The sequence below is a fragment of the Ambystoma mexicanum genome, unplaced genomic scaffold (assembly GCF_040938575.1).
Source record: "Ambystoma mexicanum isolate Mex_15411 unplaced genomic scaffold, UKY_AmexF1_1 Mex_scaf106, whole genome shotgun sequence".
In the NCBI taxonomy this organism is placed as follows: Eukaryota; Metazoa; Chordata; class Amphibia; order Caudata; family Ambystomatidae; genus Ambystoma; species Ambystoma mexicanum.
This window is the reverse complement of record NW_027182332.1, coordinates 588,405-610,242: the sequence shown is the minus strand read 5'-3', so window position 1 is coordinate 610,242 and position 21,838 is coordinate 588,405. Positions and strand designations below refer to the sequence as shown.

General features: G+C 47.9%; 71 non-coding genes and 1 pseudogene across 71 annotated transcripts; all 72 read right to left on the bottom strand.

Annotated features, from left to right (window-relative positions):
• Positions 1-72: 72 nt before the first annotated feature.
• On the bottom strand, positions 73-191 carry LOC138552726 (5S ribosomal RNA). The gene has a single exon (XR_011296404.1). It is a non-coding gene; the product is annotated as a 5S ribosomal RNA (ribosomal RNA).
• Positions 192-297: 106 nt separating this feature from the next.
• LOC138552156 (5S ribosomal RNA) lies at positions 298-416 on the bottom strand. Its single transcript, XR_011295846.1, has one exon. It is a non-coding gene; the product is annotated as a 5S ribosomal RNA (ribosomal RNA).
• Positions 417-890: 474 nt separating this feature from the next.
• On the bottom strand, positions 891-1,009 carry LOC138552155 (5S ribosomal RNA). Its single transcript, XR_011295845.1, has one exon. It is a non-coding gene; the product is annotated as a 5S ribosomal RNA (ribosomal RNA).
• A 106-nt stretch (positions 1,010-1,115) lies between these two features.
• LOC138552154 (5S ribosomal RNA) lies at positions 1,116-1,234 on the bottom strand. Its single transcript, XR_011295844.1, has one exon. It is a non-coding gene; the product is annotated as a 5S ribosomal RNA (ribosomal RNA).
• Positions 1,235-1,340: 106 nt separating this feature from the next.
• On the bottom strand, positions 1,341-1,459 carry LOC138552152 (5S ribosomal RNA). Its single transcript, XR_011295843.1, has one exon. It is a non-coding gene; the product is annotated as a 5S ribosomal RNA (ribosomal RNA).
• Positions 1,460-1,565: 106 nt separating this feature from the next.
• On the bottom strand, positions 1,566-1,684 carry LOC138552150 (5S ribosomal RNA). Its single transcript, XR_011295841.1, has one exon. It is a non-coding gene; the product is annotated as a 5S ribosomal RNA (ribosomal RNA).
• Positions 1,685-1,790: 106 nt separating this feature from the next.
• On the bottom strand, positions 1,791-1,909 carry LOC138552725 (5S ribosomal RNA). The gene has a single exon (XR_011296403.1). It is a non-coding gene; the product is annotated as a 5S ribosomal RNA (ribosomal RNA).
• Positions 1,910-2,015: 106 nt separating this feature from the next.
• Positions 2,016-2,134, bottom strand: LOC138552149 (5S ribosomal RNA). The gene has a single exon (XR_011295840.1). It is a non-coding gene; the product is annotated as a 5S ribosomal RNA (ribosomal RNA).
• Positions 2,135-2,608: 474 nt separating this feature from the next.
• Positions 2,609-2,727, bottom strand: LOC138552148 (5S ribosomal RNA). The gene has a single exon (XR_011295839.1). It is a non-coding gene; the product is annotated as a 5S ribosomal RNA (ribosomal RNA).
• A 106-nt stretch (positions 2,728-2,833) lies between these two features.
• LOC138552147 (5S ribosomal RNA) lies at positions 2,834-2,952 on the bottom strand. Its single transcript, XR_011295837.1, has one exon. It is a non-coding gene; the product is annotated as a 5S ribosomal RNA (ribosomal RNA).
• Positions 2,953-3,058: 106 nt separating this feature from the next.
• Positions 3,059-3,177, bottom strand: LOC138552993 (5S ribosomal RNA). The gene has a single exon (XR_011296671.1). It is a non-coding gene; the product is annotated as a 5S ribosomal RNA (ribosomal RNA).
• Positions 3,178-3,283: 106 nt separating this feature from the next.
• LOC138552146 (5S ribosomal RNA) lies at positions 3,284-3,402 on the bottom strand. The gene has a single exon (XR_011295836.1). It is a non-coding gene; the product is annotated as a 5S ribosomal RNA (ribosomal RNA).
• A 463-nt stretch (positions 3,403-3,865) lies between these two features.
• On the bottom strand, positions 3,866-3,984 carry LOC138552145 (5S ribosomal RNA). Its single transcript, XR_011295835.1, has one exon. It is a non-coding gene; the product is annotated as a 5S ribosomal RNA (ribosomal RNA).
• A 106-nt stretch (positions 3,985-4,090) lies between these two features.
• Positions 4,091-4,209, bottom strand: LOC138552144 (5S ribosomal RNA). The gene has a single exon (XR_011295834.1). It is a non-coding gene; the product is annotated as a 5S ribosomal RNA (ribosomal RNA).
• A 106-nt stretch (positions 4,210-4,315) lies between these two features.
• On the bottom strand, positions 4,316-4,434 carry LOC138552938 (5S ribosomal RNA). The gene has a single exon (XR_011296616.1). It is a non-coding gene; the product is annotated as a 5S ribosomal RNA (ribosomal RNA).
• A 107-nt stretch (positions 4,435-4,541) lies between these two features.
• On the bottom strand, positions 4,542-4,660 carry LOC138552143 (5S ribosomal RNA). The gene has a single exon (XR_011295833.1). It is a non-coding gene; the product is annotated as a 5S ribosomal RNA (ribosomal RNA).
• A 463-nt stretch (positions 4,661-5,123) lies between these two features.
• On the bottom strand, positions 5,124-5,242 carry LOC138552141 (5S ribosomal RNA). The gene has a single exon (XR_011295832.1). It is a non-coding gene; the product is annotated as a 5S ribosomal RNA (ribosomal RNA).
• Positions 5,243-5,348: 106 nt separating this feature from the next.
• On the bottom strand, positions 5,349-5,467 carry LOC138552140 (5S ribosomal RNA). Its single transcript, XR_011295831.1, has one exon. It is a non-coding gene; the product is annotated as a 5S ribosomal RNA (ribosomal RNA).
• Positions 5,468-5,573: 106 nt separating this feature from the next.
• Positions 5,574-5,692, bottom strand: LOC138552138 (5S ribosomal RNA). The gene has a single exon (XR_011295829.1). It is a non-coding gene; the product is annotated as a 5S ribosomal RNA (ribosomal RNA).
• A 106-nt stretch (positions 5,693-5,798) lies between these two features.
• Positions 5,799-5,917, bottom strand: LOC138552724 (5S ribosomal RNA). Its single transcript, XR_011296402.1, has one exon. It is a non-coding gene; the product is annotated as a 5S ribosomal RNA (ribosomal RNA).
• Positions 5,918-6,023: 106 nt separating this feature from the next.
• On the bottom strand, positions 6,024-6,142 carry LOC138552137 (5S ribosomal RNA). The gene has a single exon (XR_011295828.1). It is a non-coding gene; the product is annotated as a 5S ribosomal RNA (ribosomal RNA).
• A 474-nt stretch (positions 6,143-6,616) lies between these two features.
• LOC138552136 (5S ribosomal RNA) lies at positions 6,617-6,735 on the bottom strand. Its single transcript, XR_011295827.1, has one exon. It is a non-coding gene; the product is annotated as a 5S ribosomal RNA (ribosomal RNA).
• Positions 6,736-6,841: 106 nt separating this feature from the next.
• LOC138552135 (5S ribosomal RNA) lies at positions 6,842-6,960 on the bottom strand. The gene has a single exon (XR_011295826.1). It is a non-coding gene; the product is annotated as a 5S ribosomal RNA (ribosomal RNA).
• A 106-nt stretch (positions 6,961-7,066) lies between these two features.
• Positions 7,067-7,185, bottom strand: LOC138552134 (5S ribosomal RNA). Its single transcript, XR_011295825.1, has one exon. It is a non-coding gene; the product is annotated as a 5S ribosomal RNA (ribosomal RNA).
• A 106-nt stretch (positions 7,186-7,291) lies between these two features.
• On the bottom strand, positions 7,292-7,410 carry LOC138552133 (5S ribosomal RNA). The gene has a single exon (XR_011295824.1). It is a non-coding gene; the product is annotated as a 5S ribosomal RNA (ribosomal RNA).
• Positions 7,411-7,516: 106 nt separating this feature from the next.
• LOC138552937 (5S ribosomal RNA) lies at positions 7,517-7,635 on the bottom strand. The gene has a single exon (XR_011296615.1). It is a non-coding gene; the product is annotated as a 5S ribosomal RNA (ribosomal RNA).
• Positions 7,636-7,742: 107 nt separating this feature from the next.
• On the bottom strand, positions 7,743-7,861 carry LOC138552132 (5S ribosomal RNA). The gene has a single exon (XR_011295823.1). It is a non-coding gene; the product is annotated as a 5S ribosomal RNA (ribosomal RNA).
• A 463-nt stretch (positions 7,862-8,324) lies between these two features.
• On the bottom strand, positions 8,325-8,443 carry LOC138552131 (5S ribosomal RNA). Its single transcript, XR_011295822.1, has one exon. It is a non-coding gene; the product is annotated as a 5S ribosomal RNA (ribosomal RNA).
• Positions 8,444-8,549: 106 nt separating this feature from the next.
• LOC138552130 (5S ribosomal RNA) lies at positions 8,550-8,668 on the bottom strand. Its single transcript, XR_011295821.1, has one exon. It is a non-coding gene; the product is annotated as a 5S ribosomal RNA (ribosomal RNA).
• A 106-nt stretch (positions 8,669-8,774) lies between these two features.
• LOC138552129 (5S ribosomal RNA) lies at positions 8,775-8,893 on the bottom strand. Its single transcript, XR_011295820.1, has one exon. It is a non-coding gene; the product is annotated as a 5S ribosomal RNA (ribosomal RNA).
• Positions 8,894-8,999: 106 nt separating this feature from the next.
• LOC138552127 (5S ribosomal RNA) lies at positions 9,000-9,118 on the bottom strand. The gene has a single exon (XR_011295818.1). It is a non-coding gene; the product is annotated as a 5S ribosomal RNA (ribosomal RNA).
• Positions 9,119-9,224: 106 nt separating this feature from the next.
• Positions 9,225-9,343, bottom strand: LOC138552723 (5S ribosomal RNA). Its single transcript, XR_011296401.1, has one exon. It is a non-coding gene; the product is annotated as a 5S ribosomal RNA (ribosomal RNA).
• Positions 9,344-9,449: 106 nt separating this feature from the next.
• On the bottom strand, positions 9,450-9,568 carry LOC138552125 (5S ribosomal RNA). Its single transcript, XR_011295817.1, has one exon. It is a non-coding gene; the product is annotated as a 5S ribosomal RNA (ribosomal RNA).
• A 464-nt stretch (positions 9,569-10,032) lies between these two features.
• Positions 10,033-10,151, bottom strand: LOC138552124 (5S ribosomal RNA). Its single transcript, XR_011295816.1, has one exon. It is a non-coding gene; the product is annotated as a 5S ribosomal RNA (ribosomal RNA).
• Positions 10,152-10,257: 106 nt separating this feature from the next.
• LOC138552123 (5S ribosomal RNA) lies at positions 10,258-10,376 on the bottom strand. The gene has a single exon (XR_011295815.1). It is a non-coding gene; the product is annotated as a 5S ribosomal RNA (ribosomal RNA).
• Positions 10,377-10,482: 106 nt separating this feature from the next.
• Positions 10,483-10,601, bottom strand: LOC138552122 (5S ribosomal RNA). The gene has a single exon (XR_011295814.1). It is a non-coding gene; the product is annotated as a 5S ribosomal RNA (ribosomal RNA).
• Positions 10,602-10,707: 106 nt separating this feature from the next.
• On the bottom strand, positions 10,708-10,826 carry LOC138552121 (5S ribosomal RNA). The gene has a single exon (XR_011295813.1). It is a non-coding gene; the product is annotated as a 5S ribosomal RNA (ribosomal RNA).
• Positions 10,827-10,932: 106 nt separating this feature from the next.
• LOC138552721 (5S ribosomal RNA) lies at positions 10,933-11,051 on the bottom strand. The gene has a single exon (XR_011296399.1). It is a non-coding gene; the product is annotated as a 5S ribosomal RNA (ribosomal RNA).
• A 106-nt stretch (positions 11,052-11,157) lies between these two features.
• Positions 11,158-11,276, bottom strand: LOC138552120 (5S ribosomal RNA). The gene has a single exon (XR_011295812.1). It is a non-coding gene; the product is annotated as a 5S ribosomal RNA (ribosomal RNA).
• A 474-nt stretch (positions 11,277-11,750) lies between these two features.
• Positions 11,751-11,869, bottom strand: LOC138552119 (5S ribosomal RNA). The gene has a single exon (XR_011295811.1). It is a non-coding gene; the product is annotated as a 5S ribosomal RNA (ribosomal RNA).
• A 106-nt stretch (positions 11,870-11,975) lies between these two features.
• Positions 11,976-12,094, bottom strand: LOC138552118 (5S ribosomal RNA). The gene has a single exon (XR_011295810.1). It is a non-coding gene; the product is annotated as a 5S ribosomal RNA (ribosomal RNA).
• A 106-nt stretch (positions 12,095-12,200) lies between these two features.
• Positions 12,201-12,319, bottom strand: LOC138552992 (5S ribosomal RNA). The gene has a single exon (XR_011296670.1). It is a non-coding gene; the product is annotated as a 5S ribosomal RNA (ribosomal RNA).
• A 106-nt stretch (positions 12,320-12,425) lies between these two features.
• Positions 12,426-12,544, bottom strand: LOC138552117 (5S ribosomal RNA). Its single transcript, XR_011295809.1, has one exon. It is a non-coding gene; the product is annotated as a 5S ribosomal RNA (ribosomal RNA).
• Positions 12,545-13,018: 474 nt separating this feature from the next.
• Positions 13,019-13,137, bottom strand: LOC138552115 (5S ribosomal RNA). The gene has a single exon (XR_011295807.1). It is a non-coding gene; the product is annotated as a 5S ribosomal RNA (ribosomal RNA).
• Positions 13,138-13,243: 106 nt separating this feature from the next.
• On the bottom strand, positions 13,244-13,362 carry LOC138552114 (5S ribosomal RNA). The gene has a single exon (XR_011295806.1). It is a non-coding gene; the product is annotated as a 5S ribosomal RNA (ribosomal RNA).
• A 106-nt stretch (positions 13,363-13,468) lies between these two features.
• Positions 13,469-13,587, bottom strand: LOC138552936 (5S ribosomal RNA). Its single transcript, XR_011296614.1, has one exon. It is a non-coding gene; the product is annotated as a 5S ribosomal RNA (ribosomal RNA).
• Positions 13,588-13,694: 107 nt separating this feature from the next.
• On the bottom strand, positions 13,695-13,813 carry LOC138552113 (5S ribosomal RNA). Its single transcript, XR_011295805.1, has one exon. It is a non-coding gene; the product is annotated as a 5S ribosomal RNA (ribosomal RNA).
• Positions 13,814-14,276: 463 nt separating this feature from the next.
• Positions 14,277-14,395, bottom strand: LOC138552112 (5S ribosomal RNA). Its single transcript, XR_011295804.1, has one exon. It is a non-coding gene; the product is annotated as a 5S ribosomal RNA (ribosomal RNA).
• A 106-nt stretch (positions 14,396-14,501) lies between these two features.
• On the bottom strand, positions 14,502-14,620 carry LOC138552111 (5S ribosomal RNA). Its single transcript, XR_011295803.1, has one exon. It is a non-coding gene; the product is annotated as a 5S ribosomal RNA (ribosomal RNA).
• A 106-nt stretch (positions 14,621-14,726) lies between these two features.
• On the bottom strand, positions 14,727-14,845 carry LOC138552109 (5S ribosomal RNA). The gene has a single exon (XR_011295802.1). It is a non-coding gene; the product is annotated as a 5S ribosomal RNA (ribosomal RNA).
• A 106-nt stretch (positions 14,846-14,951) lies between these two features.
• Positions 14,952-15,070, bottom strand: LOC138552108 (5S ribosomal RNA). Its single transcript, XR_011295801.1, has one exon. It is a non-coding gene; the product is annotated as a 5S ribosomal RNA (ribosomal RNA).
• A 106-nt stretch (positions 15,071-15,176) lies between these two features.
• Positions 15,177-15,295, bottom strand: LOC138552720 (5S ribosomal RNA). The gene has a single exon (XR_011296398.1). It is a non-coding gene; the product is annotated as a 5S ribosomal RNA (ribosomal RNA).
• A 106-nt stretch (positions 15,296-15,401) lies between these two features.
• On the bottom strand, positions 15,402-15,520 carry LOC138552107 (5S ribosomal RNA). The gene has a single exon (XR_011295800.1). It is a non-coding gene; the product is annotated as a 5S ribosomal RNA (ribosomal RNA).
• Positions 15,521-15,994: 474 nt separating this feature from the next.
• On the bottom strand, positions 15,995-16,113 carry LOC138552106 (5S ribosomal RNA). The gene has a single exon (XR_011295799.1). It is a non-coding gene; the product is annotated as a 5S ribosomal RNA (ribosomal RNA).
• A 106-nt stretch (positions 16,114-16,219) lies between these two features.
• Positions 16,220-16,338, bottom strand: LOC138552105 (5S ribosomal RNA). The gene has a single exon (XR_011295798.1). It is a non-coding gene; the product is annotated as a 5S ribosomal RNA (ribosomal RNA).
• A 106-nt stretch (positions 16,339-16,444) lies between these two features.
• Positions 16,445-16,563, bottom strand: LOC138552103 (5S ribosomal RNA). The gene has a single exon (XR_011295796.1). It is a non-coding gene; the product is annotated as a 5S ribosomal RNA (ribosomal RNA).
• Positions 16,564-16,669: 106 nt separating this feature from the next.
• Positions 16,670-16,788, bottom strand: LOC138552102 (5S ribosomal RNA). The gene has a single exon (XR_011295795.1). It is a non-coding gene; the product is annotated as a 5S ribosomal RNA (ribosomal RNA).
• A 106-nt stretch (positions 16,789-16,894) lies between these two features.
• Positions 16,895-17,013, bottom strand: LOC138552101 (5S ribosomal RNA). The gene has a single exon (XR_011295794.1). It is a non-coding gene; the product is annotated as a 5S ribosomal RNA (ribosomal RNA).
• A 106-nt stretch (positions 17,014-17,119) lies between these two features.
• LOC138552100 (5S ribosomal RNA) lies at positions 17,120-17,238 on the bottom strand. The gene has a single exon (XR_011295793.1). It is a non-coding gene; the product is annotated as a 5S ribosomal RNA (ribosomal RNA).
• A 106-nt stretch (positions 17,239-17,344) lies between these two features.
• LOC138552719 (5S ribosomal RNA) lies at positions 17,345-17,463 on the bottom strand. The gene has a single exon (XR_011296397.1). It is a non-coding gene; the product is annotated as a 5S ribosomal RNA (ribosomal RNA).
• Positions 17,464-17,569: 106 nt separating this feature from the next.
• Positions 17,570-17,688, bottom strand: LOC138552099 (5S ribosomal RNA). The gene has a single exon (XR_011295792.1). It is a non-coding gene; the product is annotated as a 5S ribosomal RNA (ribosomal RNA).
• Positions 17,689-18,151: 463 nt separating this feature from the next.
• Positions 18,152-18,270, bottom strand: LOC138552098 (5S ribosomal RNA). Its single transcript, XR_011295791.1, has one exon. It is a non-coding gene; the product is annotated as a 5S ribosomal RNA (ribosomal RNA).
• A 106-nt stretch (positions 18,271-18,376) lies between these two features.
• LOC138553105 (5S ribosomal RNA) lies at positions 18,377-18,495 on the bottom strand. Its single transcript, XR_011296782.1, has one exon. It is a non-coding gene; the product is annotated as a 5S ribosomal RNA (ribosomal RNA).
• Positions 18,496-19,161: 666 nt separating this feature from the next.
• On the bottom strand, positions 19,162-19,280 carry LOC138552097 (5S ribosomal RNA). The gene has a single exon (XR_011295790.1). It is a non-coding gene; the product is annotated as a 5S ribosomal RNA (ribosomal RNA).
• Positions 19,281-19,386: 106 nt separating this feature from the next.
• On the bottom strand, positions 19,387-19,505 carry LOC138552096 (5S ribosomal RNA). Its single transcript, XR_011295789.1, has one exon. It is a non-coding gene; the product is annotated as a 5S ribosomal RNA (ribosomal RNA).
• Positions 19,506-19,611: 106 nt separating this feature from the next.
• LOC138552095 (5S ribosomal RNA) lies at positions 19,612-19,730 on the bottom strand. The gene has a single exon (XR_011295788.1). It is a non-coding gene; the product is annotated as a 5S ribosomal RNA (ribosomal RNA).
• Positions 19,731-19,836: 106 nt separating this feature from the next.
• On the bottom strand, positions 19,837-19,955 carry LOC138552093 (5S ribosomal RNA). Its single transcript, XR_011295787.1, has one exon. It is a non-coding gene; the product is annotated as a 5S ribosomal RNA (ribosomal RNA).
• A 464-nt stretch (positions 19,956-20,419) lies between these two features.
• Positions 20,420-20,538, bottom strand: LOC138553173 (5S ribosomal RNA). Its single transcript, XR_011296849.1, has one exon. It is a non-coding gene; the product is annotated as a 5S ribosomal RNA (ribosomal RNA).
• A 106-nt stretch (positions 20,539-20,644) lies between these two features.
• LOC138552091 (5S ribosomal RNA) lies at positions 20,645-20,763 on the bottom strand. Its single transcript, XR_011295785.1, has one exon. It is a non-coding gene; the product is annotated as a 5S ribosomal RNA (ribosomal RNA).
• A 106-nt stretch (positions 20,764-20,869) lies between these two features.
• On the bottom strand, positions 20,870-20,978 carry LOC138553182 (5S ribosomal RNA; annotated as a pseudogene).
• Positions 20,979-21,084: 106 nt separating this feature from the next.
• LOC138552991 (5S ribosomal RNA) lies at positions 21,085-21,203 on the bottom strand. Its single transcript, XR_011296669.1, has one exon. It is a non-coding gene; the product is annotated as a 5S ribosomal RNA (ribosomal RNA).
• A 106-nt stretch (positions 21,204-21,309) lies between these two features.
• Positions 21,310-21,428, bottom strand: LOC138552090 (5S ribosomal RNA). The gene has a single exon (XR_011295784.1). It is a non-coding gene; the product is annotated as a 5S ribosomal RNA (ribosomal RNA).
• Between the last annotated feature and the right edge of the window lie 410 nt (positions 21,429-21,838).

Here is a 21,838-nt window from a genome sequence, read left to right as displayed (position 1 = left end):
TAGTCGGCTAGACCTTGCAGTTTTGAAAGGCAATTGAGAAATGGCTCACTTCCTGAACTTGGAGCACAAAAAAGCCTACAGCACCTGGTATTCCCAGGCGGTCTCCCATCCAGGTACTAACTAGGCCCGACACTGCTTAGCTTCCGAGATCAGACGAGATCAGGCGCATTCAGTGTGGTGTGGCCGTAGGCTCTGGGCCTAGTGAGTTTTGTACTTTTAAGCATCTAGTCGGCTAGACCTTGCAGTTTTGAAAGGCAATTGAGAAATGGCTCACTTCCTGAACTTGGAGCACAAAAAAGCCTACAGCACCTGGTATTCCCAGGCGGTCTCCCATCCAGGTACTAACTAGGCCCGACACTGCTTAGCTTCCGAGATCAGACGAGATCGGGCGCATTCAGTGTGGTGTGGCCGTAGGCTCTAGAAATGCTAAGAATATTACTCTTATGCATTTGCATTTAGTAAGCTAAGCCATGCAGCCACTTGCAACATGATACCACGCTCATCGCTCGATCAGCGCTCGATCAGGCTCGATCAGGCGAGATATATAAGACTGGTGGGCCCATTCAGGACTCCTATGTCTGGTAGGATAACTTTAATCCATCCATCCTGTTTCTGTTGCAGGGAGGTGGAGAGAACAATCAACACAATAACGGCTTTCTTTCATGCCTCTTGAAGGACTCAATATTCTCTGTACTGCATTACATGTGAAAGTCGATTTATTACCCATGAACACACTACCTGTATGCTAATTATATGTAAATAGGTAGCTCCAGCCCTCATAATGTTGTCCAACATTTCCGCTATAAAACGGGATAAAATTATTTTGGAAACATACCAAATTTGAAAAGTAATTGAGAAGTTGCGCAATTACTAATCATGGAGCACAAAATAGCCTACAGCACCTGGTATTCCCAGGCGGTCTCCCATCCAGGTACTAACTAGGCCCGACACTGCTTAGCTTCCGAGATCAGACGAGATCGGGCGCATTCAGTGTGGTGTGGCCGTAGGCTCTGGGCCTAGTGAGTTTTGTACTTTTAAGCATCTAGTCGGCTAGACCTTGCAGTTTTGAAAGGCAATTGAGAAATGGCTCACTTCCTGAACTTGGAGCACAAAAAAGCCTACAGCACCTGGTATTCCCAGGCGGTCTCCCATCCAGGTACTAACTAGGCCCGACACTGCTTAGCTTCCGAGATCAGACGAGATCGGGCGCATTCAGTGTGGTGTGGCCGTAGGCTCTGGTCCTAGTGAGTTTTGTACTTTTAAGCATCTAGTCGGCTAGACCTTGCAGTTTTGAAAGGCAATTGAGAAATGGCTCACTTCCTGAACTTGGAGCACAAAAAAGCCTACAGCACCTGGTATTCCCAGGCGGTCTCCCATCCAGGTACTAACTAGGCCCGACACTGCTTAGCTTCCGAGATCAGACGAGATCGGGCGCATTCAGTGTGGTGTGGCCGTAGGCTCTGGGCCTAGTGAGTTTTGTACTTTTAAGCATCTAGTCGGCTAGACCTTGCAGTTTTGAAAGGCAATTGAGAAATGGCTCACTTCCTGAACTTGGAGCACAAAAAAGCCTACAGCACCTGGTATTCCCAGGCGGTCTCCCATCCAGGTACTAACTAGGCCCGACACTGCTTAGCTTCCGAGATCAGACGAGATCGGGCGCATTCAGTGTGGTGTGGCCGTAGGCTCTGGGCCTAGTGAGTTTTGTACTTTTAAGCATATAGTCGGCTAGACCTTGCAGTTTTGAAAGGCAATTGAGAAATGGCTCACTTCCTGAACTTGGAGCACAAAAAAGCCTACAGCACCTGGTATTCCCAGGCGGTCTCCCATCCAGGTACTAACTAGGCCCGACACTGCTTAGCTTCCGAGATCAGACGAGATCAGGCGCATTCAGTGTGGTGTGGCCGTAGGCTCTGGGCCTAGTGAGTTTTGTACTTTTAAGCATCTAGTCGGCTAGACCTTGCAGTTTTGAAAGGCAATTGAGAAATGGCTCACTTCCTGAACTTGGAGCACAAAAAAGCCTACAGCACCTGGTATTCCCAGGCGGTCTCCCATCCAGGTACTAACTAGGCCCGACACTGCTTAGCTTCCGAGATCAGACGAGATCGGGCGCATTCAGTGTGGTGTGGCCGTAGGCTCTAGAAATGCTAAGAATATTACTCTTATGCATTTGCATTTAGTAAGCTAAGCCATGCAGCCACTTGCAACATGATACCACGCTCATCGCTCGATCAGCGCTCGATCAGGCTCGATCAGGCGAGATATATAAGACTGGTGGGCCCATTCAGGACTCCTATGTCTGGTAGGATAACTTTAATCCATCCATCCTGTTTCTGTTGCAGGGAGGTGGAGAGAACAATCAACACAATAACGGCTTTCTTTCATGCCTCTTGAAGGACTCAATATTCTCTGTACTGCATTACATGTGAAAGTCGATTTATTACCCATGAACACACTACCTGTATGCTAATTATATGTAAATAGGTAGCTCCAGCCCTCATAATGTTGTCCAACATTTCCGCTATAAAACGGGATAAAATTATTTTGGAAACATACCAAATTTGAAAAGTAATTGAGAAGTTGTGCAATTACTAATCATGGAGCACAAAATAGCCTACAGCACCTGGTATTCCCAGGCGGTCTCCCATCCAGGTACTAACTAGGCCCGACACTGCTTAGCTTCCGAGATCAGACGAGATCGGGCGCATTCAGTGTGGTGTGGCCGTAGGCTCTGGGCCTAGTGAGTTTTGTACTTTTAAGCATCTAGTCGGCTAGACCTTGCAGTTTTGAAAGGCAATTGAGAAATGGCTCACTTCCTGAACTTGGAGCACAAAAAAGCCTACAGCACCTGGTATTCCCAGGCGGTCTCCCATCCAGGTACTAACTAGGCCCGACACTGCTTAGCTTCCGAGATCAGACGAGATCGGGCGCATTCAGTGTGGTGTGGCCGTAGGCTCTGGTCCTAGTGAGTTTTGTACTTTTAAGCATCTAGTCGGCTAGACCTTGCAGTTTTGAAAGGCAATTGAGAAATGGCTCACTTCCTGAACTTGGAGCACAAAAAAGCCTACAGCACCTGGTATTCCCAGGCGGTCTCCCATCCAGGTACTAACTAGGCCCGACACTGCTTAGCTTCCGAGATCAGACAAGATCGGGCGCATTCAGTGTGGTGTGGCCGTAGGCTCTGGGCCTAGTGAGTTTTGTACTTTTAAGCATCTAGTCGGCTAGACCTTGCAGTTTTGAAAGGCAATTGAGAAATGGCTCACTTCCTGAACTTGGAGCACAAAAAAGCCTACAGCACCTGGTATTCCCAGGCGGTCTCCCATCCAGGTACTAACTAGGCCCGACACTGCTTAGCTTCCGAGATCAGACGAGATCGGGCGCATTCAGTGTGGTGTGGCCGTAGGCTCTAGAAATGCTAAGAATATTACTCTTATGCATTTGCATTTAGTAAGCTAAGCCATGCAGCCACTTGCAACATGATACCACGCTCATCGCTCGATCAGGCTCGATCAGGCGAGATATATAAGACTGGTGGGCCCATTCAGGACTCCTATGTCTGGTAGGATAACTTTAATCCATCCATCCTGTTTCTGTTGCAGGGAGGTGGAGAGAACAATCAACACAATAACGGCTTTCTTTCATGCCTCTTGAAGGACTCAATATTCTCTGTACTGCATTACATGTGAAAGTCGATTTATTACCCATGAACACACTACCTGTATGCTAATTATATGTAAATAGGTAGCTCCAGCCCTCATAATGCTGTCCAACATTTCCGCTATAAAACGGGATACAATTATTTTGGAAACATACCAAATTTGAAAAGTAATTGAGAAGTTGCGCAATTACTAATCATGGAGCACGAAATAGCCTACAGCACCTGGTATTCCCAGGCGGTCTCCCATCCAGGTACTAACTAGGCCCGACACTGCTTAGCTTCCGAGATCAGACGAGATCGGGCGCATTCAGTGTGGTGTGGCCGTAGGCTCTGGGCCTAGTGAGTTTTGTACTTTTAAGCATCTAGTCGGCTAGACCTTGCAGTTTTGAAAGGCAATTGAGAAATGGCTCACTTCCTGAACTTGGAGCACAAAAAAGCCTACAGCACCTGGTATTCCCAGGCGGTCTCCCATCCAGGTACTAACTAGGCCCGACACTGCTTAGCTTCCGAGATCAGACGAGATCGGGCGCATTCAGTGTGGTGTGGCCGTAGGCTCTGGGCCTAGTGAGTTTTGTACTTTTAAGCATCTAGTCGGCTAGACCTTGCAGTTTTGAAAGGCAATTGAGAAATGGCTCACTTCCTGAACTTGGAGCACAAAAAAGCCTACAGCACCTGGTATTCCCATGCGGTCTCCCATCCAGGTACTAACTAGGCCCGACACTGCTTAGCTTCCGAGATCAGACGAGATCAGGCGCATTCAGTGTGGTGTGGCCGTAGGCTCTGGGCCTAGTGAGTTTTGTACTTTTAAGCATCTAGTCGGCTAGACCTTGCAGTTTTGAAAGGCAATTGAGAAATGGCTCACTTCCTGAACTTGGAGCAAAAAAAAAGCCTACAGCACCTGGTATTCCCAGGCGGTCTCCCATCCAGGTACTAACTAGGCCCGACACTGCTTAGCTTCCGAGATCAGACGAGATCGGGCGCATTCAGTGTGGTGTGGCCGTAGGCTCTAGAAATGCTAAGAATATTACTCTTATGCATTTGCATTTAGTAAGCTAAGCCATGCAGCCACTTGCAACATGATACCACGCTCATCGCTCGATCAGGCTCGATCAGGCGAGATATATAAGACTGGTGGGCCCATTCAGGACTCCTATGTCTGGTAGGATAACTTTAATCCATCCATCCTGTTTCTGTTGCAGGGAGGTGGAGAGAACAATCAACACAATAACGGCTTTCTTTCATGCCTCTTGAAGGACTCAATATTCTCTGTACTGCATTACATGTGAAAGTCGATTTATTACCCATGAACACACTACCTGTATGCTAATTATATGTAAATAGGTAGCTCCAGCCCTCATAATGTTGTCCAACATTTCCGCTATAAAACGGGATACAATTATTTTGGAAACATACCAAATTTGAAAAGTAATTGAGAAGTTGTGCAATTACTAATCATGGAGCACAAAATAGCCTACAGCACCTGGTATTCCCAGGCGGTCTCCCATCCAGGTACTAACTAGGCCCGACACTGCTTAGCTTCCGAGATCAGACGAGATCGGGCGCATTCAGTGTGGTGTGGCCGTAGGCTCTGGTCCTAGTGAGTTTTGTACTTTTAAGCATCTAGTCGGCTAGACCTTGCAGTTTTGAAAGGCAATTGAGAAATGGCTCACTTCCTGAACTTGGAGCACAAAAAAGCCTACAGCACCTGGTATTCCCAGGCGGTCTCCCATCCAGGTACTAACTAGGCCCGACACTGCTTAGCTTCCGAGATCAGACGAGATCGGGCGCATTCAGTGTGGTGTGGCCGTAGGCTCTGGGCCTAGTGAGTTTTGTACTTTTAAGCATCTAGTCGGCTAGACCTTGCAGTTTTGAAAGGCAATTGAGAAATGGCTCACTTCCTGAACTTGGAGCACAAAAAAGCCTACAGCACCTGGTATTCCCAGGCGGTCTCCCATCCAGGTACTAACTAGGCCCGACACTGCTTAGCTTCCGAGATCAGACGAGATCGGGCGCATTCAGTGTGGTGTGGCCGTAGGCTCTGGGCCTAGTGAGTTTTGTACTTTTAAGCATATAGTCGGCTAGACCTTGCAGTTTTGAAAGGCAATTGAGAAATGGCTCACTTCCTGAACTTGGAGCACAAAAAAGCCTACAGCACCTGGTATTCCCAGGCGGTCTCCCATCCAGGTACTAACTAGGCCCGACACTGCTTAGCTTCCGAGATCAGACGAGATCAGGCGCATTCAGTGTGGTGTGGCCGTAGGCTCTGGGCCTAGTGAGTTTTGTACTTTTAAGCATCTAGTCGGCTAGACCTTGCAGTTTTGAAAGGCAATTGAGAAATGGCTCACTTCCTGAACTTGGAGCACAAAAAAGCCTACAGCACCTGGTATTCCCAGGCGGTCTCCCATCCAGGTACTAACTAGGCCCGACACTGCTTAGCTTCCGAGATCAGACGAGATCGGGCGCATTCAGTGTGGTGTGGCCGTAGGCTCTAGAAATGCTAAGAATATTACTCTTATGCATTTGCATTTAGTAAGCTAAGCCATGCAGCCACTTGCAACATGATACCACGCTCATCGCTCGATCAGCGCTCGATCAGGCTCGATCAGGCGAGATATATAAGACTGGTGGGCCCATTCAGGACTCCTATGTCTGGTAGGATAACTTTAATCCATCCATCCTGTTTCTGTTGCAGGGAGGTGGAGAGAACAATCAACACAATAACGGCTTTCTTTCATGCCTCTTGAAGGACTCAATATTCTCTGTACTGCATTACATGTGAAAGTCGATTTATTACCCATGAACACACTACCTGTATGCTAATTATATGTAAATAGGTAGCTCCAGCCCTCATAATGTTGTCCAACATTTCCGCTATAAAACGGGATAAAATTATTTTGGAAACATACCAAATTTGAAAAGTAATTGAGAAGTTGCGCAATTACTAATCATGGAGCACAAAATAGCCTACAGCACCTGGTATTCCCAGGCGGTCTCCCATCCAGGTACTAACTAGGCCCGACACTGCTTAGCTTCCGAGATCAGACGAGATCGGGCGCATTCAGTGTGGTGTGGCCGTAGGCTCTGGGCCTAGTGAGTTTTGTACTTTTAAGCATCTAGTCGGCTAGACCTTGCAGTTTTGAAAGGCAATTGAGAAATGGCTCACTTCCTGAACTTGGAGCACAAAAAAGCCTACAGCACCTGGTATTCCCAGGCGGTCTCCCATCCAGGTACTAACTAGGCCCGACACTGCTTAGCTTCCGAGATCAGACGAGATCGGGCGCATTCAGTGTGGTGTGGCCGTAGGCTCTGGTCCTAGTGAGTTTTGTACTTTTAAGCATCTAGTCGGCTAGACCTTGCAGTTTTGAAAGGCAATTGAGAAATGGCTCACTTCCTGAACTTGGAGCACAAAAAAGCCTACAGCACCTGGTATTCCCAGGCGGTCTCCCATCCAGGTACTAACTAGGCCCGACACTGCTTAGCTTCCGAGATCAGACGAGATCGGGCGCATTCAGTGTGGTGTGGCCGTAGGCTCTGGGCCTAGTGAGTTTTGTACTTTTAAGCATCTAGTCGGCTAGACCTTGCAGTTTTGAAAGGCAATTGAGAAATGGCTCACTTCCTGAACTTGGAGCACAAAAAAGCCTACAGCACCTGGTATTCCCAGGCGGTCTCCCATCCAGGTACTAACTAGGCCCGACACTGCTTAGCTTCCGAGATCAGACGAGATCGGGCGCATTCAGTGTGGTGTGGCCGTAGGCTCTGGGCCTAGTGAGTTTTGTACTTTTAAGCATCTAGTCGGCTAGACCTTGCAGTTTTGAAAGGCAATTGAGAAATGGCTCACTTCCTGAACTTGGAGCACAAAAAAGCCTACAGCACCTGGTATTCCCATGCGGTCTCCCATCCAGGTACTAACTAGGCCCGACACTGCTTAGCTTCCGAGATCAGACGAGATCAGGCGCATTCAGTGTGGTGTGGCCGTAGGCTCTGGGCCTAGTGAGTTTTGTACTTTTAAGCATCTAGTCGGCTAGACCTTGCAGTTTTGAAAGGCAATTGAGAAATGGCTCACTTCCTGAACTTGGAGCAAAAAAAAAGCCTACAGCACCTGGTATTCCCAGGCGGTCTCCCATCCAGGTACTAACTAGGCCCGACACTGCTTAGCTTCCGAGATCAGACGAGATCGGGCGCATTCAGTGTGGTGTGGCCGTAGGCTCTAGAAATGCTAAGAATATTACTCTTATGCATTTGCATTTAGTAAGCTAAGCCATGCAGCCACTTGCAACATGATACCACGCTCATCGCTCGATCAGGCTCGATCAGGCGAGATATATAAGACTGGTGGGCCCATTCAGGACTCCTATGTCTGGTAGGATAACTTTAATCCATCCATCCTGTTTCTGTTGCAGGGAGGTGGAGAGAACAATCAACACAATAACGGCTTTCTTTCATGCCTCTTGAAGGACTCAATATTCTCTGTACTGCATTACATGTGAAAGTCGATTTATTACCCATGAACACACTACCTGTATGCTAATTATATGTAAATAGGTAGCTCCAGCCCTCATAATGTTGTCCAACATTTCCGCTATAAAACGGGATACAATTATTTTGGAAACATACCAAATTTGAAAAGTAATTGAGAAGTTGTGCAATTACTAATCATGGAGCACAAAATAGCCTACAGCACCTGGTATTCCCAGGCGGTCTCCCATCCAGGTACTAACTAGGCCCGACACTGCTTAGCTTCCGAGATCAGACGAGATCGGGCGCATTCAGTGTGGTGTGGCCGTAGGCTCTGGGCCTAGTGAGTTTTGTACTTTTAAGCATCTAGTCGGCTAGACCTTGCAGTTTTGAAAGGCAATTGAGAAATGGCTCACTTCCTGAACTTGGAGCACAAAAAAGCCTACAGCACCTGGTATTCCCAGGCGGTCTCCCATCCAGGTACTAACTAGGCCCGACACTGCTTAGCTTCCGAGATCAGACGAGATCGGGCGCATTCAGTGTGGTGTGGCCGTAGGCTCTGGTCCTAGTGAGTTTTGTACTTTTAAGCATCTAGTCGGCTAGACCTTGCAGTTTTGAAAGGCAATTGAGAAATGGCTCACTTCCTGAACTTGGAGCACAAAAAAGCCTACAGCACCTGGTATTCCCAGGCGGTCTCCCATCCAGGTACTAACTAGGCCCGACACTGCTTAGCTTCCGAGATCAGACGAGATCGGGCGCATTCAGTGTGGTGTGGCCGTAGGCTCTGGGCCTAGTGAGTTTTGTACTTTTAAGCATCTAGTCGGCTAGACCTTGCAGTTTTGAAAGGCAATTGAGAAATGGCTCACTTCCTGAACTTGGAGCACAAAAAAGCCTACAGCACCTGGTATTCCCAGGCGGTCTCCCATCCAGGTACTAACTAGGCCCGACACTGCTTAGCTTCCGAGATCAGACGAGATCGGGCGCATTCAGTGTGGTGTGGCCGTAGGCTCTGGGCCTAGTGAGTTTTGTACTTTTAAGCATATAGTCGGCTAGACCTTGCAGTTTTGAAAGGCAATTGAGAAATGGCTCACTTCCTGAACTTGGAGCACAAAAAAGCCTACAGCACCTGGTATTCCCAGGCGGTCTCCCATCCAGGTACTAACTAGGCCCGACACTGCTTAGCTTCCGAGATCAGACGAGATCAGGCGCATTCAGTGTGGTGTGGCCGTAGGCTCTGGGCCTAGTGAGTTTTGTACTTTTAAGCATCTAGTCGGCTAGACCTTGCAGTTTTGAAAGGCAATTGAGAAATGGCTCACTTCCTGAACTTGGAGCACAAAAAAGCCTACAGCACCTGGTATTCCCAGGCGGTCTCCCATCCAGGTACTAACTAGGCCCGACACTGCTTAGCTTCCGAGATCAGACGAGATCGGGCGCATTCAGTGTGGTGTGGCCGTAGGCTCTAGAAATGCTAAGAATATTACTCTTATGCATTTGCATTTAGTAAGCTAAGCCATGCAGCCACTTGCAACATGATACCACGCTCATCGCTCGATCAGCGCTCGATCAGGCGAGATATATAAGACTGGTGGGCCCATTCAGGACTCCTATGTCTGGTAGGATAACTTTAATCCATCCATCCTGTTTCTGTTGCAGGGAGGTGGAGAGAACAATCAACACAATAACGGCTTTCTTTCATGCCTCTTGAAGGACTCAATATTCTCTGTACTGCATTACATGTGAAAGTCGATTTATTACCCATGAACACACTACCTGTATGCTAATTATATGTAAATAGGTAGCTCCAGCCCTCATAATGTTGTCCAACATTTCCGCTATAAAACGGGATAAAATTATTTTGGAAACATACCAAATTTGAAAAGTAATTGAGAAGTTGCGCAATTACTAATCATGGAGCACAAAATAGCCTACAGCACCTGGTATTCCCAGGCGGTCTCCCATCCAGGTACTAACTAGGCCCGACACTGCTTAGCTTCCGAGATCAGACGAGATCGGGCGCATTCAGTGTGGTGTGGCCGTAGGCTCTGGGCCTAGTGAGTTTTGTACTTTTAAGCATCTAGTCGGCTAGACCTTGCAGTTTTGAAAGGCAATTGAGAAATGGCTCACTTCCTGAACTTGGAGCACAAAAAAGCCTACAGCACCTGGTATTCCCAGGCGGTCTCCCATCCAGGTACTAACTAGGCCCGACACTGCTTAGCTTCCGAGATCAGACGAGATCGGGCGCATTCAGTGTGGTGTGGCCGTAGGCTCTGGTCCTAGTGAGTTTTGTACTTTTAAGCATCTAGTCGGCTAGACCTTGCAGTTTTGAAAGGCAATTGAGAAATGGCTCACTTCCTGAACTTGGAGCACAAAAAAGCCTACAGCACCTGGTATTCCCAGGCGGTCTCCCATCCAGGTACTAACTAGGCCCGACACTGCTTAGCTTCCGAGATCAGACGAGATCGGGCGCATTCAGTGTGGTGTGGCCGTAGGCTCTGGGCCTAGTGAGTTTTGTACTTTTAAGCATCTAGTCGGCTAGACCTTGCAGTTTTGAAAGGCAATTGAGAAATGGCTCACTTCCTGAACTTGGAGCACAAAAAAGCCTACAGCACCTGGTATTCCCAGGCGGTCTCCCATCCAGGTACTAACTAGGCCCGACACTGCTTAGCTTCCGAGATCAGACGAGATCGGGCGCATTCAGTGTGGTGTGGCCGTAGGCTCTGGGCCTAGTGAGTTTTGTACTTTTAAGCATATAGTCGGCTAGACCTTGCAGTTTTGAAAGGCAATTGAGAAATGGCTCACTTCCTGAACTTGGAGCACAAAAAAGCCTACAGCACCTGGTATTCCCAGGCGGTCTCCCATCCAGGTACTAACTAGGCCCGACACTGCTTAGCTTCCGAGATCAGACGAGATCAGGCGCATTCAGTGTGGTGTGGCCGTAGGCTCTGGGCCTAGTGAGTTTTGTACTTTTAAGCATCTAGTCGGCTAGACCTTGCAGTTTTGAAAGGCAATTGAGAAATGGCTCACTTCCTGAACTTGGAGCACAAAAAAGCCTACAGCACCTGGTATTCCCAGGCGGTCTCCCATCCAGGTACTAACTAGGCCCGACACTGCTTAGCTTCCGAGATCAGACGAGATCGGGCGCATTCAGTGTGGTGTGGCCGTAGGCTCTAGAAATGCTAAGAATATTACTCTTATGCATTTGCATTTAGTAAGCTAAGCCATGCAGCCACTTGCAACATGATACCACGCTCATCGCTCGATCAGCGCTCGATCAGGCTCGATCAGGCGAGATATATAAGACTGGTGGGCCCATTCAGGACTCCTATGTCTGGTAGGATAACTTTAATCCATCCATCCTGTTTCTGTTGCAGGGAGGTGGAGAGAACAATCAACACAATAACGGCTTTCTTTCATGCCTCTTGAAGGACTCAATATTCTCTGTACTGCATTACATGTGAAAGTCGATTTATTACCCATGAACACACTACCTGTATGCTAATTATATGTAAATAGGTAGCTCCAGCCCTCATAATGTTGTCCAACATTTCCGCTATAAAACGGGATAAAATTATTTTGGAAACATACCAAATTTGAAAAGTAATTGAGAAGTTGTGCAATTACTAATCATGGAGCACAAAATAGCCTACAGCACCTGGTATTCCCAGGCGGTCTCCCATCCAGGTACTAACTAGGCCCGACACTGCTTAGCTTCCGAGATCAGACGAGATCGGGCGCATTCAGTGTGGTGTGGCCGTAGGCTCTGGGCCTAGTGAGTTTTGTACTTTTAAGCATCTAGTCGGCTAGACCTTGCAGTTTTGAAAGGCAATTGAGAAATGGCTCACTTCCTGAACTTGGAGCACAAAAAAGCCTACAGCACCTGGTATTCCCAGGCGGTCTCCCATCCAGGTACTAACTAGGCCCGACACTGCTTAGCTTCCGAGATCAGACGAGATCGGGCGCATTCAGTGTGGTGTGGCCGTAGGCTCTGGTCCTAGTGAGTTTTGTACTTTTAAGCATCTAGTCGGCTAGACCTTGCAGTTTTGAAAGGCAATTGAGAAATGGCTCACTTCCTGAACTTGGAGCACAAAAAAGCCTACAGCACCTGGTATTCCCAGGCGGTCTCCCATCCAGGTACTAACTAGGCCCGACACTGCTTAGCTTCCGAGATCAGACAAGATCGGGCGCATTCAGTGTGGTGTGGCCGTAGGCTCTGGGCCTAGTGAGTTTTGTACTTTTAAGCATCTAGTCGGCTAGACCTTGCAGTTTTGAAAGGCAATTGAGAAATGGCTCACTTCCTGAACTTGGAGCACAAAAAAGCCTACAGCACCTGGTATTCCCAGGCGGTCTCCCATCCAGGTACTAACTAGGCCCGACACTGCTTAGCTTCCGAGATCAGACGAGATCGGGCGCATTCAGTGTGGTGTGGCCGTAGGCTCTAGAAATGCTAAGAATATTACTCTTATGCATTTGCATTTAGTAAGCTAAGCCATGCAGCCACTTGCAACATGATACCACGCTCATCGCTCGATCAGCGCTCGATCAGGCTCGATCAGGCGAGATATATAAGACTGGTGGGCCCATTCAGGACTCCTATGTCTGGTAGGATAACTTTAATCCATCCATCCTGTTTCTGTTGCAGGGAGGTGGAGAGAACAATCAACACAATAACGGCTTTCTTTCATGCCTCTTGAAGGACTCAATATTCTCTGTACTGCATTACATGTGAAAGTCGATTTATTACCCATGAACACACTACCTGTATGCTAATTATATGTAAATAGGTAGCTCCAGCCCTCATAATGCTGTCCAACATTTCCGCTATAAAACGGGATACAATTATTTTGGAAACATACCAAATTTGAAAAGTAATTGAGAAGTTGCGCAATTACTAATCATGGAGCACGAAATAGCCTACAGCACCTGGTATTCCCAGGCGGTCTCCCATCCAGGTACTAACTAGGCCCGACACTGCTTAGCTTCCGAGATCAGACGAGATCGGGCGCATTCAGTGTGGTGTGGCCGTAGGCTCTGGGCCTAGTGAGTTTTGTACTTTTAAGCATCTAGTCGGCTAGACCTTGCAGTTTTGAAAGGCAATTGAGAAATGGCTCACTTCCTGAACTTGGAGCACAAAAAAGCCTACAGCACCTGGTATTCCCAGGCGGTCTCCCATCCAGGTACTAACTAGGCCCGACACTGCTTAGCTTCCGAGATCAGACGAGATCGGGCGCATTCAGTGTGGTGTGGCCGTAGGCTCTGGGCCTAGTGAGTTTTGTACTTTTAAGCATCTAGTCGGCTAGACCTTGCAGTTTTGAAAGGCAATTGAGAAATGGCTCACTTCCTGAACTTGGAGCACAAAAAAGCCTACAGCACCTGGTATTCCCATGCGGTCTCCCATCCAGGTACTAACTAGGCCCGACACTGCTTAGCTTCCGAGATCAGACGAGATCAGGCGCATTCAGTGTGGTGTGGCCGTAGGCTCTGGGCCTAGTGAGTTTTGTACTTTTAAGCATCTAGTCGGCTAGACCTTGCAGTTTTGAAAGGCAATTGAGAAATGGCTCACTTCCTGAACTTGGAGCAAAAAAAAAGCCTACAGCACCTGGTATTCCCAGGCGGTCTCCCATCCAGGTACTAACTAGGCCCGACACTGCTTAGCTTCCGAGATCAGACGAGATCGGGCGCATTCAGTGTGGTGTGGCCGTAGGCTCTAGAAATGCTAAGAATATTACTCTTATGCATTTGCATTTAGTAAGCTAAGCCATGCAGCCACTTGCAACATGATACCACGCTCATCGCTCGATCAGGCTCGATCAGGCGAGATATATAAGACTGGTGGGCCCATTCAGGACTCCTATGTCTGGTAGGATAACTTTAATCCATCCATCCTGTTTCTGTTGCAGGGAGGTGGAGAGAACAATCAACACAATAACGGCTTTCTTTCATGCCTCTTGAAGGACTCAATATTCTCTGTACTGCATTACATGTGAAAGTCGATTTATTACCCATGAACACACTACCTGTATGCTAATTATATGTAAATAGGTAGCTCCAGCCCTCATAATGTTGTCCAACATTTCCGCTATAAAACGGGATACAATTATTTTGGAAACATACCAAATTTGAAAAGTAATTGAGAAGTTGTGCAATTACTAATCATGGAGCACAAAATAGCCTACAGCACCTGGTATTCCCAGGCGGTCTCCCATCCAGGTACTAACTAGGCCCGACACTGCTTAGCTTCCGAGATCAGACGAGATCGGGCGCATTCAGTGTGGTGTGGCCGTAGGCTCTGGGCCTAGTGAGTTTTGTACTTTTAAGCATCTAGTCGGCTAGACCTTGCAGTTTTGAAAGGCAATTGAGAAATGGCTCACTTCCTGAACTTGGAGCACAAAAAAGCCTACAGCACCTGGTATTCCCAGGCGGTCTCCCATCCAGGTACTAACTAGGCCCGACACTGCTTAGCTTCCGAGATCAGACGAGATCGGGCGCATTCAGTGTGGTGTGGCCGTAGGCTCTGGTCCTAGTGAGTTTTGTACTTTTAAGCATCTAGTCGGCTAGACCTTGCAGTTTTGAAAGGCAATTGAGAAATGGCTCACTTCCTGAACTTGGAGCACAAAAAAGCCTACAGCACCTGGTATTCCCAGGCGGTCTCCCATCCAGGTACTAACTAGGCCCGACACTGCTTAGCTTCCGAGATCAGACGAGATCGGGCGCATTCAGTGTGGTGTGGCCGTAGGCTCTGGGCCTAGTGAGTTTTGTACTTTTAAGCATCTAGTCGGCTAGACCTTGCAGTTTTGAAAGGCAATTGAGAAATGGCTCACTTCCTGAACTTGGAGCACAAAAAAGCCTACAGCACCTGGTATTCCCAGGCGGTCTCCCATCCAGGTACTAACTAGGCCCGACACTGCTTAGCTTCCGAGATCAGACGAGATCGGGCGCATTCAGTGTGGTGTGGCCGTAGGCTCTGGGCCTAGTGAGTTTTGTACTTTTAAGCATATAGTCGGCTAGACCTTGCAGTTTTGAAAGGCAATTGAGAAATGGCTCACTTCCTGAACTTGGAGCACAAAAAAGCCTACAGCACCTGGTATTCCCAGGCGGTCTCCCATCCAGGTACTAACTAGGCCCGACACTGCTTAGCTTCCGAGATCAGACGAGATCAGGCGCATTCAGTGTGGTGTGGCCGTAGGCTCTGGGCCTAGTGAGTTTTGTACTTTTAAGCATCTAGTCGGCTAGACCTTGCAGTTTTGAAAGGCAATTGAGAAATGGCTCACTTCCTGAACTTGGAGCACAAAAAAGCCTACAGCACCTGGTATTCCCAGGCGGTCTCCCATCCAGGTACTAACTAGGCCCGACACTGCTTAGCTTCCGAGATCAGACGAGATCGGGCGCATTCAGTGTGGTGTGGCCGTAGGCTCTAGAAATGCTAAGAATATTACTCTTATGCATTTGCATTTAGTAAGCTAAGCCATGCAGCCACTTGCAACATGATACCACGCTCATCGCTCGATCAGCGCTCGATCAGGCTCGATCAGGCGAGATATATAAGACTGGTGGGCCCATTCAGGACTCCTATGTCTGGTAGGATAACTTTAATCCATCCATCCTGTTTCTGTTGCAGGGAGGTGGAGAGAACAATCAACACAATAACGGCTTTCTTTCATGCCTCTTGAAGGACTCAATATTCTCTGTACTGCATTACATGTGAAAGTCGATTTATTACCCATGAACACACTACCTGTATGCTAATTATATGTAAATAGGTAGCTCCAGCCCTCATAATGTTGTCCAACATTTCCGCTATAAAACGGGATAAAATTATTTTGGAAACATACCAAATTTGAAAAGTAATTGAGAAGTTGCGCAATTACTAATCATGGAGCACAAAATAGCCTACAGCACCTGGTATTCCCAGGCGGTCTCCCATCCAGGTACTAACTAGGCCCGACACTGCTTAGCTTCCGAGATCAGACGAGATCGGGCGCATTCAGTGTGGTGTGGCCGTAGGCTCTGGGCCTAGTGAGTTTTGTACTTTTAAGCATCTAGTCGGCTAGACCTTGCAGTTTTGAAAGGCAATTGAGAAATGGCTCACTTCCTGAACTTGGAGCACAAAAAAGCCTACAGCACCTGGTATTCCCAGGCGGTCTCCCATCCAGGTACTAACTAGGCCCGACACTGCTTAGCTTCCGAGATCAGACGAGATCGGGCGCATTCAGTGTGGTGTGGCCGTAGGCTCTGGTCCTAGTGAGTTTTGTACTTTTAAGCATCTAGTCGGCTAGACCTTGCAGTTTTGAAAGGCAATTGAGAAATGGCTCACTTCCTGAACTTGGAGCACAAAAAAGCCTACAGCACCTGGTATTCCCAGGCGGTCTCCCATCCAGGTACTAACTAGGCCCGACACTGCTTAGCTTCCGAGATCAGACGAGATCGGGCGCATTCAGTGTGGTGTGGCCGTAGGCTCTGGGCCTAGTGAGTTTTGTACTTTTAAGCATCTAGTCGGCTAGACCTTGCAGTTTTGAAAGGCAATTGAGAAATGGCTCACTTCCTGAACTTGGAGCACAAAAAAGCCTACAGCACCTGGTATTCCCAGGCGGTCTCCCATCCAGGTACTAACTAGGCCCGACACTGCTTAGCTTCCGAGATCAGACGAGATCGGGCGCATTCAGTGTGGTGTGGCCGTAGGCTCTGGGCCTAGTGAGTTTTGTACTTTTAAGCATATAGTCGGCTAGACCTTGCAGTTTTGAAAGGCAATTGAGAAATGGCTCACTTCCTGAACTTGGAGCACAAAAAAGCCTACAGCACCTGGTATTCCCAGGCGGTCTCCCATCCAGGTACTAACTAGGCCCGACACTGCTTAGCTTCCGAGATCAGACGAGATCGGGCGCATTCAGTGTGGTGTGGCCGTAGGCTCTGGGCCTAGTGAGTTTTGTACTTTTAAGCATCTAGTCGGCTAGACCTTGCAGTTTTGAAAGGCAATTGAGAAATGGCTCACTTCCTGAACTTGGAGCACAAAAAAGCCTACAGCACCTGGTATTCCCAGGCGGTCTCCCATCCAGGTACTAACTAGGCCCGACACTGCTTAGCTTCCGAGATCAGACGAGATCGGGCGCATTCAGTGTGGTGTGGCCGTAGGCTCTGGGCCTAGTGAGTTTTGTACTTTTAAGCATATAGTCGGCTAGACCTTGCAGTTTTGAAAGGCAATTGAGAAATGGCTCACTTCCTGAACTTGGAGCACAAAAAAGCCTACAGCACCTGGTATTCCCAGGCGGTCTCCCATCCAGGTACTAACTAGGCCCGACACTGCTTAGCTTCCGAGATCAGACGAGATCAGGCGCATTCAGTGTGGTGTGGCCGTAGGCTCTGGGCCTAGTGAGTTTTGTACTTTTAAGCATCTAGTCGGCTAGACCTTGCAGTTTTGAAAGGCAATTGAGAAATGGCTCACTTCCTGAACTTGGAGCACAAAAAAGCCTACAGCACCTGGTATTCCCAGGCGGTCTCCCATCCAGGTACTAACTAGGCCCGACACTGCTTAGCTTCCGAGATCAGACGAGATCGGGCGCATTCAGTGTGGTGTGGCCGTAGGCTCTAGAAATGCTAAGAATATTACTCTTATGCATTTGCATTTAGTAAGCTAAGCCATGCAGCCACTTGCAACATGATACCACGCTCATCGCTCGATCAGGCTCGATCAGGCGAGATATATAAGACTGGTGGGCCCATTCAGGACTCCTATGTCTGGTAGGATAACTTTAATCCATCCATCCTGTTTCTGTTGCAGGGAGGTGGAGAGAACAATCAACACAATAACGGCTTTCTTTCATGCCTCTTGAAGGACTCAATATTCTCTGTACTGCATTACATGTGAAAGTCGATTTATTACCCATGAACACACTACCTGTATGCTAATTATATGTAAATAGGTAGCTCCAGCCCTCATAATGTTGTCCAACATTTCCGCTATAAAACGGGATACAATTATTTTGGAAACATACCAAATTTGAAAAGTAATTGAGAAGTTGTGCAATTACTAATCATGGAGCACAAAATAGCCTACAGCACCTGGTATTCCCAGGCGGTCTCCCATCCAGGTACTAACTAGGCCCGACACTGCTTAGCTTCCGAGATCAGACGAGATCGGGCGCATTCAGTGTGGTGTGGCCGTAGGCTCTAGTCCTAGTGAGTTTTGTACTTTTAAGCATCTAGTCGGCTAGACCTTGCAGTTTTGAAAGGCAATTGAGAAATGGCTCACTTCCTGAACTTGGAGCACAAAAAAGCCTACAGCACCTGGTATTCCCAGGCCGTCTCCCATCCAGGTACTAACTAGGCCCGACACTGCTTAGCTTCCGAGATCAGACGAGATCGGGCGCATTCAGTGTGGTGTGGCCGTAGGCTCTGGTCCTAGTGAGTTTTGTACTTTTAAGCATCTAGTCGGCTAGACCTTGCAGTTTTGAAAGGCAATTGAGAAATGGCTCACTTCCTGAACTTGGAGCACAAAAAAGCCTACAGCACCTGGTATTCCCAGGCGGTCTCCCATCCAGGTACTAACTAGGCCCGACACTGCTTAGTGTGGTGTGGCCGTAGGCTCTAGAAATGCTAAGAATATTACTCTTATGCATTTGCATTTAGTAAGCTAAGCCATGCAGCCACTTGCAACATGATACCACGCTCATCGCTCGATCAGCGCTCGATCAGGCTCGATCAGGCGAGATATATAAGACTGGTGGGCCCATTCAGGACTCCTATGTCTGGTAGGATAACTTTAATCCATCCATCCTGTTTCTGTTGCAGGGAGGTGGAGAGAACAATCAACACAATAACGGCTTTCTTTCATGCCTCTTGAAGGACTCAATATTCTCTGTACTGCATTACATGTGAAAGTCGATTTATTACCCATGAACACACTACCTGTATGCTAATTATATGTAAATAGGTAGCTCCAGCCCTCATAATGTTGTCCAACATTTCCGCTATAAAACGGGATAAAATTATTTTGGAAACATACCAAATTTGAAAAGTAATTGAGAAGTTGTGCAATTACTAATCATGGAGCACAAAATAGCCTACAGCACCTGGTATTCCCAGGCGGTCTCCCATCCAGGTACTAACTAGGCCCGACACTGCTTAGCTTCCGAGATCAGACGAGATCGGGCGCATTCAGTGTGGTGTGGCCGTAGGCTCTGGGCCTAGTGAGTTTTGTACTTTTAAGCATCTAGTCGGCTAGACCTTGCAGTTTTGAAAGGCAATTGAGAAATGGCTCACTTCCTGAACTTGGAGCACAAAAAAGCCTACAGCACCTGGTATTCCCAGGCGGTCTCCCATCCAGGTACTAACTAGGCCCGACACTGCTTAGCTTCCGAGATCAGACGAGATCGGGCGCATTCAGTGTGGTGTGGCCGTAGGCTCTGGTCCTAGTGAGTTTTGTACTTTTAAGCATCTAGTCGGCTAGACCTTGCAGTTTTGAAAGGCAATTGAGAAATGGCTCACTTCCTGAACTTGGAGCACAAAAAAGCCTACAGCACCTGGTATTCCCAGGCGGTCTCCCATCCAGGTACTAACTAGGCCCGACACTGCTTAGCTTCCGAGATCAGACGAGATCGGGCGCATTCAGTGTGGTGTGGCCGTAGGCTCTGGGCCTAGTGAGTTTTGTACTTTTAAGCATCTAGTCGGCTAGACCTTGCAGTTTTGAAAGGCAATTGAGAAATGGCTCACTTCCTGAACTTGGAGCACAAAAAAGCCTACAGCACCTGGTATTCCCAGGCGGTCTCCCATCCAGGTACTAACTAGGCCCGACACTGCTTAGCTTCCGAGATCAGACGAGATCGGGCGCATTCAGTGTGGTGTGGCCGTAGGCTCTAGAAATGCTAAGAATATTACTCTTATGCATTTGCATTTAGTAAGCTAAGCCATGCAGCCACTTGCAACATGATACCACGCTCATCGCTCGATCAGCGCTCGATCAGGCGAGATATATAAGACTGGTGGGCCCATTCAGGACTCCTATGTCTGGTAGGATAACTTTAATCCATCCATCCTGTTTCTGTTGCAGGGAGGTGGAGAGAACAATCAACACAATAACGGCTTTCTTTCATGCCTCTTGAAGGACTCAATATTCTCTGTACTGCATTACATGTGAAAGTCGATTTATTACCCATGAACACACTACCTGTATGCTAATTATATGTAAATAGGTAGCTCCAGCCCTCATAATGTTGTCCAACATTTCCGCTATAAAACGGGATAAAATTATTTTGGAAACATACCAAATTTGAAAAGTAATTGAGAAGTTGTGCAATTACTAATCATGGAGCACAAAATAGCCTACAGCACCTGGTATTCCCAGGCGGTCTCCCATCCAGGTACTAACTAGGGCCGACACTGCTTAGCTTCCGCGATCAGACGAGATCGGGCGCATTCAGTGTGGTGTGGCCGTAGGCTCTGGGCCTAGTGAGTTTTGTACTTTTAAGCATCTAGTCGGCTAGACCTTGCAGTTTTGAAAGGCAATTGAGAAATGGCTCACTTCCTGAACTTGGAGCACAAAAAAGCCTACAGCACCTGGTATTCCCAGGCGGTCTCCCATCCAGGTACTAACTAGGCCCGACACTGCTTAGCTTCCGAGATCAGACGAGATCGGGCGCATTCAGTGTGGTGTGGCCGTAGGCTCTGGTCCTAGTGAGTTTTGTACTTTTAAGCATCTAGTCGGCTAGACCTTGCAGTTTTGAAAGGCAATTGAGAAATGGCTCACTTCCTGAACTTGGAGCACAAAAAAGCCTACAGCACCTGGTATTCCCAGGCGGTCTCCCATCCAGGTACTAACTAGGCCCGACACTGCTTAGCTTCCGAGATCGGGCGCATTCAGTGTGGTGTGGCCGTAGGCTCTGGGCCTAGTGAGTTTTGTACTTTTAAGCATCTAGTCGGCTAGACCTTGCAGTTTTGAAAGGCAATTGAGAAATGGCTCACTTCCTGAACTTGGAGCACAAAAAAGCCTACAGCACCTGGTATTCCCAGGCGGTCTCCCATCCAGGTACTAACTAGGCCCGACACTGCTTAGCTTCCGAGATCAGACAAGATCGGGCGCATTCAGTGTGGTGTGGCCGTAGGCTCTGGGCCTAGTGAGTTTTGTACTTTTAAGCATCTAGTCGGCTAGACCTTGCAGTTTTGAAAGGCAATTGAGAAATGGCTCACTTCCTGAACTTGGAGCACAAAAAAGCCTACAGCACCTGGTATTCCCAGGCGGTCTCCCATCCAGGTACTAACTAGGCCCGACACTGCTTAGCTTCCGAGATCAGACGAGATCGGGCGCATTCAGTGTGGTGTGGCCGTAGGCTCTAGAAATGCTAAGAATATTACTCTTATGCATTTGCATTTAGTAAGCTAAGCCATGCAGCCACTTGCAACATGATACCACGCTCATCGCTCGATCAGCGCTCGATCAGGCTCGATCAGGCGAGATATATAAGACTGGTGGGCCCATTCAGGACTCCTATGTCTGGTAGGATAACTTTAATCCATCCATCCTGTTTCTGTTGCAGGGAGGTGGAGAGAACAATCAACACAATAACGGCTTTCTTTCATGCCTCTTGAAGGACTCAATATTCTCTGTACTGCATTACATGTGAAAGTCGATTTATTACCCATGAACACACTACCTGTATGCTAATTATATGTAAATAGGTAGCTCCAGCCCTCATAATGCTGTCCAACATTTCCGCTATAAAACGGGATACAATTATTTTG